The 19,105-nt window shown below is 39.6% G+C and overlaps 1 long non-coding RNA gene across 1 annotated transcript; it reads right to left on the bottom strand.

Moving 5' to 3' along the window:
• Positions 1-9,070: 9,070 nt before the first annotated feature.
• On the bottom strand, positions 9,071-17,995 carry LOC142103507 (uncharacterized). The gene is made up of 3 exons (XR_012679383.1): positions 17,956-17,995; positions 16,655-16,814; positions 9,071-9,719 (listed from the first exon to the last, which is right to left on the bottom strand). It is a non-coding gene; the product is annotated as an uncharacterized LOC142103507 (long non-coding RNA).
• Between the last annotated feature and the right edge of the window lie 1,110 nt (positions 17,996-19,105).

Below are 19,105 nucleotides of genomic sequence, written 5' to 3'. Positions count from 1 at the left end.
AATTCATTCTACCGAGTACCACTACTTTATGTTCACACTGGTTTATGGCTAACTGAAAGTATGTGATTTGTTACCACTACTCATACATTATACATCTATTATCAATAACATGAATACCCCTATCATCTATTATAACTCTAGGACTATCACATTGAATAACAAAAGCTTTGAGTATGATACAGTAATACATTAGACACATTTCAATACACCTCTACCCAGACATATTTCATTGGTTCACCTGTGTATACTTGAGGATCCTGCATGGTGGTAATTGGATGACGTGTATTTGTTTTACCTGGAGGAAAACCCATCAGCAGGAGGGATATGGGATGGCTCTATTAGTCTATCTTGTCCATCTCTCCAGAGTACACCAGACTCCTCACCACATCTCTTCACCTTCCAGACAGTTTATCCCTCAGGTAACACAAATCATCCTATATTAACCAATATGTGTATGCGTGCATGTGTGTGTGTGTGTGTGTTCACATTTTAAAACTAAAACAATACAACAAAAAACAAAACAAAACATAGATTTGTTAGCTGTCACATAAAACCCTGCTGTCTATTTGACAGCTATGTTCTCCCTGGTGTGACAGCCATGTATAGTTGTGCGTGTAAGTGTGGACCTTACTAGCAGCTACTTCAGTTGGTAACTGTGTCACTGTCTAAAGTCCATTATGTAGTGTCCTAATCATGTGCTGGTATTGCTATAAAATGATTTCTCAGTCACCTCAACATCGCCCTCTAGACTAGAAAAATGCTAAAGACCAATGTATATCAATCGATTTTCCCTCTGCCAACTCACATGTCATTATCAGTACCTCATATTTAGCTACTTGACTAAGTGGGAAAGGCAAAGGGGTCTCTTTCTATAACACTTTCTTCAAATATAACAGTATCCAGTACATGCCTGTCTAACAGTGAAAAATATAAAACATGAAAATTCTACATTTTCTAGGGTTTCACATTATGTCGTATCTTGTGGTAAAAATCCTACTCCAGTGTTCTTCACAGAGATGCATATCTGTATGCCTATCCTCTAGCAATCTCCTGTCTCCACCCTTTGTGCATCCATAAAAAGGCACATTTTTGTACAGGAGGCACGAATCATAAAACAAAAAAAAACCAAAACAGATATGCAATCTATAAAACATGAATCGTATTTCCACAACAGAACCTTTCTGCTTAAAAATCAGCGATTTCTATACACATGAAAACAAAACCCCTGACTGTTTCTGTAACTTATGTCAATCTAGTGTGTGTATCTCTGAATTTGTCTTATGTAAAAAAATAAAATATGTTTTAGCCCCATTGTTGAGACTGTGTCTGATTTTATCTCTACCAGAGCAGAGAGAGAGAGAGAGAGAGAGAGAGAGAGAGAGAGAGGGTAGAGAGGGAGAGAGAGAGAGAGAGAGAGAGAGAGAGAGAGGAGAGAGAGACTAGCATTTGTGTAAAGAATGGGAAATAGGAAAGCAATGAATGGTGGGAATACAAAGGTTTTATTACAAACTTACATGTAGAAAGGGAGATTTTTACAACAAAATGACAGCTGGATTGGACTCTGACTCTATGGGGAAATGGCTGTATTCATTCCACTGTTCCCCTTAGCTATTTGCTAACTATGACCCCTCCCCATACTTGACTAGGGGGTCTTAACAGTGCAATCCAGTGTCGTCCGTCATTTGTTCATTAAGAACTCGGTATCTCATTGACTACATACCTTTTCAACGGACTTTTCTAACTTATGATAGAGAAATGTAAAAATGTACTCTTAGTGACTCATATTTTCTCTGAAATACATAAAACGATATTTTGGAGCAAAGTATGTACATACTTCATTGTTGGATAATGATTCTCAGCCAAACAAATTATCATGAGACACTGCAGCCTAAAACAAAAGAGTGTTCCAATTGTCTATTGTTAATTTGTCTTTCAAGAGTGATTCTTCTATTTCTCTATCTCACCCCTTTTAAACACTTGTCTATACTTCTTTTGTGTCCCCTTTATCTGTGAAATGAAAAACAAGATATTTATTTTAAAACAGCAAACAAAACAAACATTTCTATTCTTTGCCATCGGCTAGCAATTTAGGAAAACAAACATTTCACAACATAAATGAACAAACAAAATCAACAAAGATTACTTTTAAAAAAATAAGTTTCTTTCTACATTTTGCACCTTAATGCTCACCACAGATTAACTCTAGAGTCGGCTATATTTCTCCCCCAGAATATTAGTTGTTACAGAGTGTGCAATCAATTAAAGGGGAACCTCTGAGAGAAGTGTACGCCTCCTTTGTGGATGTCTATGTGATTTCCAACCCAGGTATTCATTCTTCTCTCTACACAGTTCCTACTCATGTGTCCCTTCTTATGGCAGTAGAAGCACGTCCCTGTCATGTCTGCACAATGTTTTGCTAGGTGTCCTATTTTATTGCCTTAAAAACACTTCCTCAACTCGTGTTGTTTCTCTTCCTTTTTACAATCTTTCCTAATGTGTCCTTCTTCTCTGCAATTGTAACATCTCACTATTCTGGGTTTCCTGTTATGTGGGTTGTATTCTGGTGGTCATGTGTGCAGTCCCTCTAGTGCTGGGATACTTATCATCATTACCCTATCACTTAGTGTCTCTTTCTGTTTGTGTATACTTTTATTATGTTCTATAGCTGACTCCCTGAGAGCACTTACAGTGGTTCCTTTATAGTATGGTAATGAAGTTTGCACCCTTCTTTTCAAGTTTTCCCTGAGGCCATCCATTAGAACTTTAACAGCAACCTCTCTGTAATATGGATTATCTTTTATGTCTGGTACCCCAGTATATTTGCCCATTGCTATCAGAGCTCTGCAAAAATAGTCTGTTGCATTTTCACTATCATTTTGCCGGATACTAAAAATTTTACTCCAGTCCACTATCACTTGGAAATATATGGCCAACCGTGTGATTATTTGTTTAATATTGTCCTGATTATCATCCTCGGTTAAGGATTCATCTTCCTCCAACATACAATCCTTAATGAACTTTTGTATATCAGTATTGAGAGGAAGACAGGCCTTCAATAATACTCGCCAATCGTTATTAGTTGGCTCATACACATTACCATAATATCTAATAAACTGCTGACATTTGGTTAAATCTTTCCTAGGATCAGGGAAATCAGACATAATTGAAAATGTTTCAGACCTAGTGCATGGATCATGCTTTGCTACATGTTTTAAGGGAACATCACTATTCCTGTCTGCTTTCCCATTGGGAACTGCTGCTGTGCAGACAGGATGTAAGTCTACCAAATCACTAAAACTAGTTGCTGAAATTGCTGCTGCAGTACAATGGATGTCTCCCCCTGTGTTAACCTTTTCATTATTCTCACCACTTTCAGCAGCTGCCCCTGCAGGTGGGACCGTTCCTCTTCTTTGTCCTGAAACATTACTTTTAACGTTACTTAAAACAACATACAACTTACTAGTTACAGTTTTTACATTTTTTTTTGGTATTGGCTGTACTTCCCGTCCCGACCGAATTTATCGGGGGCGTGTTTGCGCTCAGTTCGCCACGCTTTGCAACGCACACTTCCGGAATGCTTGTTTCCGGTACGCTTACTTCCGCTGAACACGTGTTTTTCCTTACACTCACTTCCGCTGTGCGTTCGCTGCTCTGCCACGTGTTACCTTCCATTTGCCATGATTTTAAACAATGATTATGTGCATTTCTCACTTTCGTTGACTTAATCAACCGTACTTTATCTTTTACGGTATTTAGCACCTCTGCATTAAAACTCCCTGTTGTTGGGAAAGGCCTATCACAATCTTTGGTCATTTCGACCCACGTGTCACAATACATAGTTGCGTATGCACCATAATTCTTACACATGAGAAATCTCGCTGATTCAATAGGACCTTCCTTAGGCAGTAAATTGGCAATCTCTAGCGTATGCCTAGCACCCATGTTGAGCAATATAATTTCAACTCTGTTGCTATACTCACCGCTAGAGATCTATAATGCTCGGTGAACGTATTTCCTTTAGCCGCGTTCACTCGCTTTTCTCGCACTAGGCGAGGATCCCTAATACAGAAATATCACTGTGGGCCCCAAGGGCTATCAGCTCCTCGATACCCTGGCTCAACCACAAAAATCTGCTGAGTTTATTATAACTGGGAGAACAAAGTCGATACAATCAACCAGCCTTTCCAACATAATTCCTCCTAGCTGCTTCACCAATGCGCACTAACGGTGCGGTTAGATCGCACTGCCTACCAATACTAATTATTAGCAAACCTTGCGATCTATTGGTAGCGCTTTTGCGAAAACTACGTTTTCGCATTCGGTATACCTGCCCTGTATACCGTCCTTCAGTTGGGCAATCCGCCTCATCAGACAGCAACTGAGTACAATGAATAATAACAGTGTATCTACGTTACAAAATCGCACACTATACACCTTTTCTGCGCAGAAAATTGAATGTTCCCAACAACCGTAATAATGTCTCAGAGGCTTTCACAAGTAATTATACTATGCATATAATAACTATCAGAACGATTGTTCAACCACGTGGCAAATCTACCGGAAGTTCGCGTACGCACAGCAGGAAGTACACATACGCACAGCAATGCAATACACTTTAAAACGTAAAATGACAATAAAAAAAAACATTTTTCTTTCTTGTCCCTAGATTCTAATTAGCGTTCCTTCAGTCTATGCAACAACGGACATTCGGTTTCGCAACACACAGTGAACCACAGGTATAAGACGCATTACGTTCTTTCCTGCTTTATGCGACGCGTCCGTCAATCCACCCTTTGTTGAGGAACCGAATATCGTAAGCGTTGCATACCTGCCGGTAACGTAACTCCTAACTCACGAGCCCCCAAATTATTAAAGTAATTCTATCGTTTTAAAATAAGCATTGCCCAATCAATTGTATGTGTGTCCAAAGCACAAAGTGATTTATTTTAGCAGATGTAAATAGTCAACAATTCAATACATTATTATATCATGATAAAGTACAGTACAGCACAGCCAATACCAAAAGATAATACATACATACCGCTGCAATCGCTTGCGCACGCTGCGCAACCACGGGACCCAATGGACAATATTCTGTATAGAATATTGTGTCAGAGTTGACTGAGGCCCCCGTGAGATGCAGCTAATATATATATACAGTCAGTGTTTCATTGTGAACAATAGAGATGACGTAGATTGTTTCTATAGGTCCAGACGTTGGGTGGGTCCAGGCCAGACAGGTAATAGGTTAATTCAATCTAAGGAATCTAAAGGTGGGGGTCTTCTCTCCAGGGGGTCTGCTCCTTTTCATAGCCAGTATCATACAAAGGTTTACTCTCTAATATCAATAACTAAAGTATGCAATGTGCGATCTCTTCGCCGACTGCACCGGACAGCTGCTGATGATTAGGGCTTGACACCTTTCCTATTACCTAAACCTTTAATAACACTACAATGTACATATAATCACTATATATATATATATATATATATATATATATATATATATATACTAATAATAAACCGAATACTATCTGCTCCTGAATTACAGTGTAACAGAACCAATATGAAATTATATAAATAACTAACTGTTGTAATGCGAATGTGTGCGTGCGTATTTTACTGTGCGAACGCACCACGTCACGTAACACGTGGCGTACGCTTCGCAATACGCACGGCAAACCAATATTAAACCAATATACTTTCAATCAGCCAATTATACGACTTTGACAATTGGCATAGACATGCCTTGGTGAATCAGGCTCTATATCTGCACTCTTCATCTGTACAATATTTATCTGAGAGTGATCCTGCAAACCTACTTAGAGGCACTGAGGAAACTAACTAAGAGTAGTATCTGAGCAATATGGTTAGCAAGTAATGGTTCTGGCAAAGGAGTGGGTGAAACTATTCTGTGCCTCCAGTACAATATTCACCATGTAGTGGGTTTTGTCTAAAACTGGCCCTGACTGCTGAGATAGGTGAAAACTCTAACATTGTTATGCTGTCTAGGGCCCCATTTATTCTCAATCAGGCTTTGGCATTACAGTTATGGTATTTGCTCATGCTTTCATAGACTTGGATATTGTTATATATAAATGATTGTATGGCCTGTTACAGTATCGGATCAGGTGGGGAGGGCAGATTGCAGGAATCACAATTCAATGTAATTATTAATGAACAAGTTAACCCGTGCATGATACTCATGCATTCTGGTCAAATCAAGCTACTTAAGGTCTTAAAAAGGTTCTTGTCATGCATTTGGGCCTAGCCCAGACCTCCTCAGGGGAAGAGCGTTACTTCCCGACGCAAGCGCCCTTTTTAATGTGTGTTCATGAGGTAAAATTACCTCACGAAAATGAGTTTGACCCCCTCAACACGTAAATTTAGCCTTTACTACCCCTCCCACGGGGGGAAGGGGGGATGATGGAAGTTAACTGACTTCACTATTCTAATTTTTTTGTCAAATAATGTCAGTATACCAAATTTTAGGTCAATTGGATGAGCCCTTTCTGAGAAAATAGTTTTTTCCACACACACACACACACACACACACACACACTAACACACACCGCTAGGCTTTTACTTTTATAATATTAGATAATGCTAAGAATTTAGTAGGTCAGTGTATAGCTCCACCCAGCAGGTGGCGCTGCAGCTTGTTTTGTTTTTTTTCCCACACAGACTAACACACGCCACTAGGCTTATATATATTAGATGTTTTATATAGGCAAGTGTTGATACATTATAAAGAATATGTTGTGATTTAGGAGGAATACTTGACTGTCATTTTTAGATCTGAAATATATAGGATTCTGTCATTGTGCTTAATCAGTGGCAGAACTACCCCAAGAGCAGTATATGCTTTTAGTCAAGCTGTGAAGGTCTTTGGATGCTCAGTAGATAGGGCCCATAAACTCCCCTGTGTCTAATGCAAGTTAGCAAGATATATACTAGTTCTTTTCCGATGTGATATGGTATTTGTATGTTATGGTATGGTATGGTATGTTATGCTGATCAGTTAAGTTGTTGTTATGTTGGTCTCTTAATGTTACTATGTTAGATGCTGTGTACTAAATGGATATTTATGCAACAAAACACTGGTCCATCAAGTTCAACCTATCCTGGATCTCCCGCGACCCCTATCTTATATTTGAAATTGATCCAAATAAAGAACCGCCAATCTGAAAAATTCCTCCTGACCCAATATTGCAGCCCTATTTCTCCTTGGATCCACTACTATTCTTCATTTTAATTAACGATCGTAGCCCAGGATACCCTTTTCCACTAAAAATTTGTTTAACCCCTTCTTGAACATATCAGTTGAATCTGCCATCACAATCTTCCCTGGCAGTCAATTCCATATCTTGTCTGCCCTTACTGTAAAGAACCCCTTCCTTTGCTATTTGTGAAACTTCTTCTCCTCTAACCTTAGGTGGTCACCATGTGTTCTGTGCAAAGTCCTATGTCCCTCTCATCTCCCAGCCCGTGTCTCACTCATCAGGGGCTGGCCAGTCTTAGCTAGTCAAACCCAGAGAAACTGATCAAGCAAGAAGCCAGTCTCAGGCACATAACCAATAAATAAAGGCTGCAGGCTCGGCTATTGATTACAAGACCTTCAGGTCTGCCAAGCAGGATCTGCTGTAGCTCACAATGTGCACACAGCCTGTCACTGCCTCCAGGGAGGCTCAGAAAGCCATCGCCATACCGGGAAAAGTCCTGGTAAGGTCTATGGCCAATCTACCTCTGGTAGCAGTGTACAGTTACCAGTGATGAAATGAAAAAGCACTGAGCCATCTTCATTGGAAAAAATAAATGATGCAGCTTCCTTTTATTTACATTCCTGCAGCCATACTTGCCAGCTTTTGAAATCTGTCCTCCGGGAGAGCACAGAAAACAGGTAATGTGGCAAGGGGCGTGGCAACATTGTCACATCAGCATAGCCCCGCCCCCTGTTCGGCAATGCCGAAATTCATAACATTGAATAACAGGGAGGGGCTTAATGCTGTCATTGAGCCCATCCCCACTATTCAATTCCCTGAATTTCGCAATTTTATAGTGAATGCTGTAAGGATCCGGGAGGTCGCCTACTATTCTGGGACTCCAGGAGCCTTCCGGAAATTCCGGGACAGTAGGCAAGTATGCCTTCAACTCTCTCTCTAGCACACATGACTTTGTTTCAATAAAAACCATGTTGATTTGCTTATAGTATCGGAATGTTTCATCTGCATAGTTTCCCCATTTTAGCGTTCTTACACTTTGCTTGTTTCCACATCTCTTTTAGCGTCGTTCTCAAATACACCCAGTGCACATGCAAATACAATTTGTAATACATGCACAAAAGACTTATACACATCATGTATGCGGATAAAATTAATACTAAAACTTGTAAAGACGCAAATATGAGAAAGTGGAAATATTTTATTTTACATTATTTTTTTAATAATAATGATTTACATTATGGAGACATGTAATTACAAAATTAAAGGGTATTCTCTGTAATAAAGCTTATGCTAGCAATAATATTAAGTTATGAAGGGTGGGCAGGTCACCATGGAATACATAAGAATGTGAGAACGTGTTCCTGGAGAAATGTACTTTACCGGTGCTAGTTGTTATTCTACCATCTATATATTGATGTGATCCATATGTTGATTTTATCTCGCTAGGCTACAAGGGATGAAGAGATGGACCATTACCATACAACTGAATATTTTTGACCAAATGATTATTAAGCCTGCCACCACGTCAAGGTAGACTCTTGCAGCAGGGCCCTAACCTAACATTATATTATATCTTTTAATAGTCTATTTATTTTTTATTCAATCTTTTGCTAAATATTACCATACTTTTACTAACACCTTATGATATCTTCCCTTATTTTTGTATCCATTCAATATTCTTACATTTTCCTAATCAGCTCATGTATTCTAATAGTGTCCTATGCAATACAATATTTTTAATAGCCTGTTGTAATCTGCTTATTAACTGTTTGAATAGTCTAATATATTTTATTCTTTTTAATTCAGTATATTTAAAATGGTATTTTTCTGACTAATCCTATCATATACTAACATTATACCTGTGTATAACACTAATAGAAGTGTTTCTATTTGTTCATATAATACATGAAAATTATTGTATCTCAGTTGCTTATTTTAACATCTTTATTCTAGTTTACATCCTGTCAGGTTGTACTATAATATTTTATCTGCTAATACCCTGTACTATGTAATGGTGTTACATGAGTTCCTACCATATATAATCTTATTATACCTGATAATTTTGCTAAATAAGAGTCATTTAGTTTAATCCTTTGGCCAAAAATATACATGGAAACATCTAGAAGTCCCAGCAGTCACTGTTATATCTAGGCTTTGTGTATCGTTATATATTTTTAACGCAGTTCTCTCAGCACCTCTAAGATGTATTTACACTTATAATGTTGTGTCTGTGTCTACATGTTTACTTTTATCCTCTATATTTAAAAATTAATTTTTGATGAATTATTATTGGCTATTTTTGTTTGTGATTTGCAATAAATGTTGTTATTTTTAGTTGATACTCCAGAGCAGGACACAGGGCCGGTAACAGGGAAATGGAAAGGGATGAGGCGGGAAACACAGACGACACGGTCTCCTGGAATATCGTCTTATTGCTCCATCATGATGGTTATTGCGGTTTCTTCTCCAAGCCCAGTGGTGCTCGTCTCTCATCACCTAAAACAATACAATAAGAAAACTGTGATACAACATACGGAGCCAGAGGGCCACACAGGTGACTATGAGGGTCACACTCAGATCACAGTCTGCTAGTTGGACATCCATGCTCTAGAATAGAGGTGCACATCTTGTGGGTCCAGAATCTGTTTTGTGGCCCTGTGACTGTCAGATATGTAAAACATACTATTGGGAACCACAGTTTTGTTGACCACCATTGCTCTGGGATACAGCGCTTTTAGTCCATAATGACAATAGGAATATGATGAATAAAGTAGGGATGTGCACCGGCAACTTTTGAGGTCTCGTGTTTTGTGTTTTGGATCCGGATTTTCATTATTTTTGGGGTTCGGATTTGTCTCGCAAAACACTTGACGAAAGGTCTCGGTTCGGATTTAAGGTTTTGGATTCGGATTTTTTATTGAAAAAAACATAAAAAGTTTAAAAATCAAGTTTTTGGGCTTATTTTCACTCCTACGCTATTATTAACCTCAATAACATTCAATAACAAGCATTTCCACTAATTTACAGTGTATTCTGAACACCTCAAAATATAGTTATTAGTCCAAAACGTTGCAACGAGGTATCTTTCTGGACTGCGTAGAAGAGTGGGTCACCACAATATATATAATAAGAAAACCACCAACTTGTATGATTCGCAGCAATAAATGTACCTGGACTGCGTAGAGGAGTGGGTCACCACAATATATATAACAAGAAAACCATCAACTTGTATGATTCGCACCAATAAATGTACCTGGACTGCGTAGAGGAGTGGGTCACCACAATATATATTAAAAACCCTGAACTTGTATGATTCGCACCAATAAATGTACCTGGACTGCGTAGAGGAGTGGGTCACCACAATATAGATTAAAAACCCTGAACTTGTATGATTCGCACCAATAAATGTACTTGGACTGCGTAGAGGAGTGGGTCACCACAATATATATTAAAAACCCTGAACTTGTATGATTCGCACCAATAAATGTACCTGGACTGCGTAGAGAAGTGGGTCACCACAATATATATTAAAAACCCTGAACTTGTATGATTCGCACCAATAAATGTACCTGGACTGCGTAGAGGAGTGGGTCACCACAATATATATTAAAAACCATGAACTTGTATGATTCGCACCAATAAATGTACCTGGACTGCGTAGAGGAGTGGGTCACCACAATATATATTAAAAACCCTGAACTTGTATGATTCGCACCAATAAATGTACTTGGACTGCGTAGAGGAGTGGGTCACCACAATATATATTAAAAACCCTGAACTTGTATGATTCGCACCAATAAATGTACCTGGACTACGTAGAGGAGTGGGTCACCACAATATATATAACAAGAAAACCATCAACTTGTATGATTCGCACCAATAAATGTACCCTTAGATTGTACGCTCCTCTGAGCAGGGCCATCTCTCCTCCTGTTTCCACCACTTCTAACTCTGCTCTCCAGCTACTTAGCCCTCCTCCTCAAAGGTCCTCCACCCCACATCCACTTTCGCTCCCTCCTCCCCCCTGGGGGTCTCCCTGTCTTCCGCGCCCCCCTTCTTGGGCCCCGTCGTTTTCGGATCCTCCCTCCCCCTTCCCCGCCCTCTCTAGCTGGTCACCACAATATATATTAAAAACCCTGAACTTGTATGATTCGCACCAATAAATGTACCTGGACTGCGTAGAGGAGTGGGTCACCACAATATATATTAAAAACCCTGAACTTGTATGATTCGCACCAATAAATGTACCTGGACTGCGTAGAGGAGTGGGTCACCACAATATATATTAAAAACCATGAACTTGTATGATTCGCACCAATAAATGTACCTGGACTGCGTAGAGGAGTGGGTCACCACAATATATATTAAAAACCCTGAACTTGTATGATTCGCACCAATAAATGTACTTGGACTGCGTAGAGGAGTGGGTCACCACAATATATATTAAAAACCCTGAACTTGTATGATTCGCACCAATAAATGTACCTGGACTGCGTAGAGGAGTGGGTCACCACAATATATATAACAAGAAAACCATCAACTTGTATGATTCGCACCAATAAATGTACCTGGACTGCGTAGAGGAGTGGGTCACCACAATATTATTAAAAAACCCTACACAGGTCTGAATTCCACCCAAAAAGTTTATGGACTGCGTAGTGTAGTGTTCCCCACAATATTATTTAAAATTTTTGCAGCAACAGTCAAGGTTGTTTAATATCTGATACACCTCTATCTGGTCTGCATAGTGGAGTGGCCCCGGTACCCAATTTGGTACCGGGGCCACAATACCTCCTCCAAACATGGTACAGACCATTCGTCATTGAGATCCCATCAAGTATGTTAAAGACAGACAGGGTCGAAGTGTTATTGGTTGACTTTGTAAACCAAAAAACTGTCCCTGTTGCACATAGTCGTGCAATGAAGACTGACTTTTTCATTTAAAGGCACCATCTTTCAAGTGTAGTGTTTGTAAGTCTAAGTCATATTATACTTTTGGTAAAATTGGTTTATTTTGTTCCTCTTTATGGTAACTACTAATAGAATTAAAGTTTTAAATAGAAGCGGCAGTTCCTCTTTATGGGAATTAGTAATAGAATTAAAGTATTAAATAGAATTAAAGTATTAAATAGAGTGGTATAGAGTTGTAGTGTGGTATAGATAGAGTGGTCCCCACAATATAATAATAAAACCCTCAACTGGTCTGAATTCCACCAAACAAGTATCTGGACTGCGTAGTGGGGTGGCCCCGGTACCCAATTTGATACCGGGGCCACAATACCTCCTCCAATTTCCAAGTGTAGTGTTTATAACATCTTAACACTACACTAATTCTAGCACGTCAAAACCTCTTGTTTTAAATAATGACAGGGCATTTAACTTTTGATTTAATTTATTGAATTTGTTGGCATTTTCTTTTACTTTTTGAACATGGCAAACGACTGTTGAATGGTCACATAATGCCAAAAAAAAAGTTGCAAGATGGAATTGTCCTTGGGCCCTCCCACCCACCCTTATGTTGTTGAAATAGGACATGCACACTTTAACAAACCAATCATTTCAGCGACAGGGCCTACCAAACAACTGTGGCTGAAATGATTGGTTTGTTTGGGCCCCCACACCAATAAAACAATTCATCTCTCCCTGTACAAACTAAACAGGCTTTACTGAGGAAAGATGTCGTCCTCATCCTCAACCTCTGATTCCTCTCTCCCTACAGTGTGTACTTCCTCCTCCTCACACATTATCAATTCGTCCCCGCTGGACTCCACAACCACAGTCCCTCTGTACTGTCTGGAGGGCAGTGCTGTACTTCATTGAGGAATTGATTATTCATTTTTATAAACATCATTTTTTCAACGTTGTGAGGAAGCAACCTCCTTCGCCGCTCACTGACCAGGTTCCCCGCTGCACTAAAAACTCTTTCCGAGTACACACTGGAGGGGGGACAACTCAGTTAAAAAATAGAGCCAGTTTGTACAGGGGCTTCCAAACTGCCTTTTGGAGTTCTACCACGTCACTACCTCTAGTTAATTTAGATTGCAAGGCTTGTAAATATAAATACTTTGAAGATAAAAAAAAGCAGGCTGCACAGACTGTTGAGCTAGAAAGTGAAATTAAATGGACCACGTTACTTTGGTGGCTATCTATGCCCCCCCCCCTCCCCCGCCCTACACTTGTAGTTGAATATAAATAAAGCAGCCTGCATAGACTGTAGAACTAGAAATTCAAATATACAAAGAAATGGACAAAGGCAGTTTGGTATCTGTCTGCATCAGATCCCCTCTCCACTAGGAGTAAAACAGGAAACTTTTCAGCCGTTATATAATCTAGAATATAAATAGAAATTGAGAAAGGCAATTTGGTATCTGTCTGCATCATAATCATCAACATCCTCCTCAGCGCCAGCTACATCAATATCCTCCTCCCAGTGTACAACATTCACACCTTCATTAGCCAAATCTGTAACTGGACTGTGGGTGATCCTTCCAGCAAATGCAGAGGGCGTGCTGCAAATGCTGGATGGAGTCACCTCTTCCCGTACAGTGATGGGAAGGTCAGGGTTCACAACCAACAACACCCTTGGACTCGCCTTGGGAATTTGTGATGTCATCTGTTTAGAAGGCAGAGTTCTTTGCTGTTTTGTTGTTGTTGCTGACAGCATAACTCTCTTAAATTTTTTGTAGGGGGGGGAGGAGGGCTTAGATCCTTGGGTGAAGCTGGACCACTAGTCATGAACACGGGCCAGGGCCTAAGCCGTTCCTTGCCACTACGTGTCGTAAATGGCATATTGCCAACTTTACGTTTCTCCTCAGATGATTTTAAGGTTTTTTTTTTGCTATTTTTTGAGAACTTGGGCTTTTTGGATTTTACATGCCCTGTACTAGGAGATTGGGCATCGGGCTTGCCAGACGACGTTGATGGCATTTCATCGTCTATGTCATGACTAGTGGCAGCAGCTTCAGCATTAGGTGGAAGTGGGTCTTGATCTTTCCCTACTTTATCCTCCAAATTTTGGTTTTCCATTATATGTAGCACAAGAGAGCGTACCCCTAAGCCACACACACTCGGCAAAGCCTTTAAAAATTATATGCGGCACAGGAGAGTAGCACTGGACTTATGCTGCTGAATCAGTGAACTTTGTAATAGCAGTACCACTGGACTTTTACTGCTGAATGTGTGAACTTGGTAATATTGCAGTACCAATGGGCTTATATACTACTGGATTGGCTTTGCAAATTTGGTTATAATTATTTATTTTTTTTATTTTTTATTTTTTTTATAACTTTTTTTTTATTTTTTAAAAACTTGGGAATAATGGGGAAATAACTATGCCCTTAGAAGCACAGAGCACAGGACACAGCACCACTGGACTGAACAGGACACGGCACAGGACCCAGCAGCACTACGGAACTCAGCAGGACAGAGCACAGGACACAGCACCACTGGACTGATACTGCAGAATGTGTGAACTTTGTAATATTGCAGTACCACTGGACTTTTACTGCTGAATGTGTGAACTTGGTAATATTGCAGTACCAATGAGCTTATACTGCAGGATTGGTTGTGCAAATTTTGTGGTAATTAAAAAAAATTAAATTAGTTTTTGGTATTTTTTTAAATAACTTTTTTTTATTTTTTTAAACACAGGGGAATATTGGGGAAATAACTATGCCCTTAGAAGCACAGAGCAAAGGACACAGCACCACTGGACTGAACAGGACACAGCACAGGACCCAGCAGCACCACTGACCTCAGAAGGACAGAGCACAGCACACAGCACCACTGCACTGATACTGCAGAACACAGCACAGCACAGCACAGCACAGAACTAAACAGCACAGCACAGAACTAAACAGCACAGCACGAGATCTACCAGGACAGAGGACCACCTAACACACCCTCCCTCTACCCTGATCAATGCCCGAGTGAAGATGGCGGCGACTAGCGGGGAATTTATAGGATCCGAGTATCGCGAGATCCGACAACGGGATTATGAGTCAGAGCCTCAGTTTCAGATTTGAATTTGGCGCCAATACCCGGATCTGTCTCGGATCCGACTCGGATCGGCAACGTTCGGGTGGGCTCGGATTCAGGAAATCCGAGTGCGTTCATCTCTAGAATAAAGGTGTCCATGCACAATGAGGAAAGCGTTCCCTTTTATATTTAACCTCAAACGTTTGATCTATTTCCTAGTGACAAATTGCACAGATCTATGAGCCAATGCTTTACACTTTAGATATTCAGAGCATGATACTGGCAAATACTAAGAGAGATCTCCATCTATAGATGGACAATATCATTATGTTTCATGTTCCACAATGTTGGGTAGTTACTGTGTTAGTGGCATTGTCTCCAGAGCAGTTCACCTGCAGAGAATCCCCTACACAGACCAGTCCCCACCTGACTCCTTGCTATTAAGTAGTAATTTTTACCTCATATAACAATTTATTATTTACCACTCAAAGACCCATCAGTAGTTATTTACTGCAGTAAATATATGTAACAGTACAGTATAGTCACATTGCTATAGTCACATCCACCTCAGTCTCTCCTGTGTCCCAGTCTTTTCTTATAAACACTTCCTCCACTGCTTTCTGTGTCACAACATTGTGCTCTAATTGCATTCTGATTGCACAAGGTCAATAACCATTTAGAAAGTGACAGAACTCACTTATATCCTTGACATTAAGCACTAGCAGGTAGGTACTACAATTAATGCACCACTGTGCCAGATGATCCCATATGCTGTAACTATGTCAGGAGACCCCAATGTGAAATTGATGTGCACAGAACCTATCCCCACATTACATCATTCTGTAAGGAAGCATCACTGAGTCACGTGTCCCCCAGGAGTTACTGATGCTGGCTGTGTATAGAGAAGGTTGTAGGTAGTGGAGGCTGTGGGGGGGATATTCTGCTAGTCTCAGCAGCAGTCCTTATATGTCTGCATGTGGTGCTACATGCTTCTCCCAGACCATATGGTGACTCCATTGACATGGGATGTGAGGTTGGCTTGAAGAACATCACATGATGTCTCTAGGAAGCGTGTACCCTCCTATCTGGGGTCAGTTACATGTACCATGTTGTACCCTGTCGTTGACAGCACAGTGCTGACAGCTGTGCACTCACTGAGCAGTGATAGGTCATTTAGAGTTGGGGTTGAGAGTAGAACCAGGACAACGATCTTGGAACCCTGGGGCACAGTCTAGTGATGACACTGTGTGAATATAGTAAAACAGCATCCTTGTGTAACACACAATACTTATTACTATTCCTAATTACTTCGGTATTTAATGTTGTTCAATTGGACGACATGTTTTTTTCAGATACATTACACTGTACAACGCTTACAAGAGGTGATTTTCCGCTGAACCCCATAGTGATCCATGAATTTCTTCTACTTCTACTTATCCTACTATTTTACACACCTCTTCACACTGTTCCAGAGTCACAAATGTTCGGAGCTGCATTCTGGTCCATAAGGCTTCTGTGTTCTTCAGGAACATCTCGATAGGAGCATGTCGTGCACCATAAGTGTAGATTGTGTGGTAACAAAACTCTTCCTCTTCCATTTTATATGCAAGTAACCTACAGAAACAGAAGACCATTAGGAGTAGGTACGTCTGTGTCATATAGCCAACACATTTACAAAATATGTTTTAAATTACCATGATTAAAATGAAGCTGCCATATCTTGTATAGTTCCTTTTCTATAAGGTACAGGCTGTGAATAAACTGTGATGTGGAATAGATAGAGAGTGTATCTATCATAGAGGTAGGGCCCTCTTCTGGTGAAAACACTTTAAGTAAAATCTTTTTTACTTTGCATAATGTATTAATGAGATTTCCACCAACAATATTCACTCCAGCGTTTGTCTTATTTATCAAGTGTCCACCATGATCCCTGATCTGTAAGCGACATCTCAGGATGGCATTAACAGAAGGAATACATTGAAAAATCTAATTAACTGATAGCTTTTTCTAAGAATGGGGATAATGTCCCTGCGACAGAAATAAATACACTTGAATAGAGAGAGGGGGGGATTGTAAATATAGTGTAACACATTTTATATGTACAGTGTATATATATATATATATATATATATATAGATAGATAGATAGATAGATAGATAGATAGATAGATAGATATTATATATATATATATATATATATATATATATATATATATATATATATATATATAAAAGGAGGGGGTTGATTTACAAGCTGGGAAGATTGGGAGGGACAGAGGCTCTATACGCAATATATACAATTTATTGGGTGCCTGGGAGGATGTGTTCTGGTTCTACAATATATTTTTACATCTAGAATTTTTTTTGAATCGAGCATCCTAGTTTCACGCGTGTGCTGGGCCCCGCACATGCTCAGAGGAGAACATGGGCCACTAGAGAGGTAAGTAAGTTTTATGGCTCAGGATATTTTTCTCCATCACAGCTGAGTATCTCTCAGCTGCCACGGTGATAAACTAATGTTGAAGCACAGAGATAAGTATATTAATATATTAGGGGAACTTTTTACCTCTAGGCCTTAAATGACCTTTACATTGCTGTGCCCTCATTTTACACCCATAGTTCCTCTGCTATTTGATTATTTAGTTCTAACACATTATCCTCCATTGTCTGGACATACAGTAAACTGTTTATTAAGTGAGTAAATAACACCATGTCTTTGGCTCATGAGTGAATTAATCATGAGGGAAAATACTTACAGTGCGGAGTAAAAATTGATGCAGGTGTATTCGCTCACTGTGAGACCGGCTCTCTGGAAGTACACGAACACCATTGCCAGTAGGTACTAGAATAGAAATACCAGATACATAGTCAGAATGGGGAGATACATGTGTACATACCCAGCAGTCCTATTGTACAGTGGTTCAGGTCCGTTTCCTGTCACAGAAAGAGTGTGTTCCCAAGAATTAGGGACATGGCTATAGGATTTGGGGGCATAGGTTTGGTGAATCTAAATGTGGGCTGAGCAGATCAGGGGCATGGCTTAAAATGTCCTGATGTTCAAATTGGAAAAGTTGGTTTGAAAGTGTATAAACACATTGCAGATAAACTTAGAGACAACACAACCTCTTTCTGGAAGACACAGTCCTTGGTGTATGTTGAGAAGCCCCTTACTGGGAGTGACTGGACTACATCCATAATGTGAAATAAACATCCCCCCATAAAGATGAAATGCCCTTCAAATTGTTTACATGGTGCAAAAAGTATAAAAAAGTTTTGTAACCAAATTCCAACAATCAGACATTATCTTTCTCTATTTCAGTTTGCACTGCCCTGGCCAAAGACAATATCAGACTGATCATTATATGTTACACGCTATTGAGTAAAACTATAAGAAAATAGTAATGGTTCAGTAACAGTAAAATAAATACCTTGTCTGATATTCTCATGCAATAATCCCTTTTCAGAAAACTGTAGATGGTACGTTCCTCTGCAATGAAAAGCATGAAATGTTCAAATGTTATATGATAGAGTGGGGAATATTTATATCAACGTTTCTACATGTAACTGTGAGGAAGAGTTGGTGTTGTCGATAGGTGCCATCCAGACATTTACTTTCATGCATAAACTACTAGAAAATTGCAGCATCTCATTGATTGATATGGACACCTGCTTTTCTACAGAGAAACCTATAAAATAATATTCAATATGCTATAAGTGCAGTAATGTAGAATATTAGACAGACTTTCTAAAATAATTTTCTCATACTGAAGTTGAACATGATGCAATGGGTTTATAGGGTGTTGCTGGTTGCCAGAAGCTAATCACCACTCACTACTCCAACTGTCAGTAATTGGCCATACCAGCAACTCACCATCTTTGAGTGCTAACTCTGCACCAATGTGATAT

The sequence above is a fragment of the Mixophyes fleayi genome, chromosome 10 (assembly GCF_038048845.1).
Source record: "Mixophyes fleayi isolate aMixFle1 chromosome 10, aMixFle1.hap1, whole genome shotgun sequence".
NCBI lineage: Eukaryota > Metazoa > Chordata > Amphibia > Anura > Limnodynastidae > Mixophyes > Mixophyes fleayi.
Note: the sequence above shows the minus strand (reverse complement) of the source record. Positions and strands in the feature narration are given on the sequence as shown.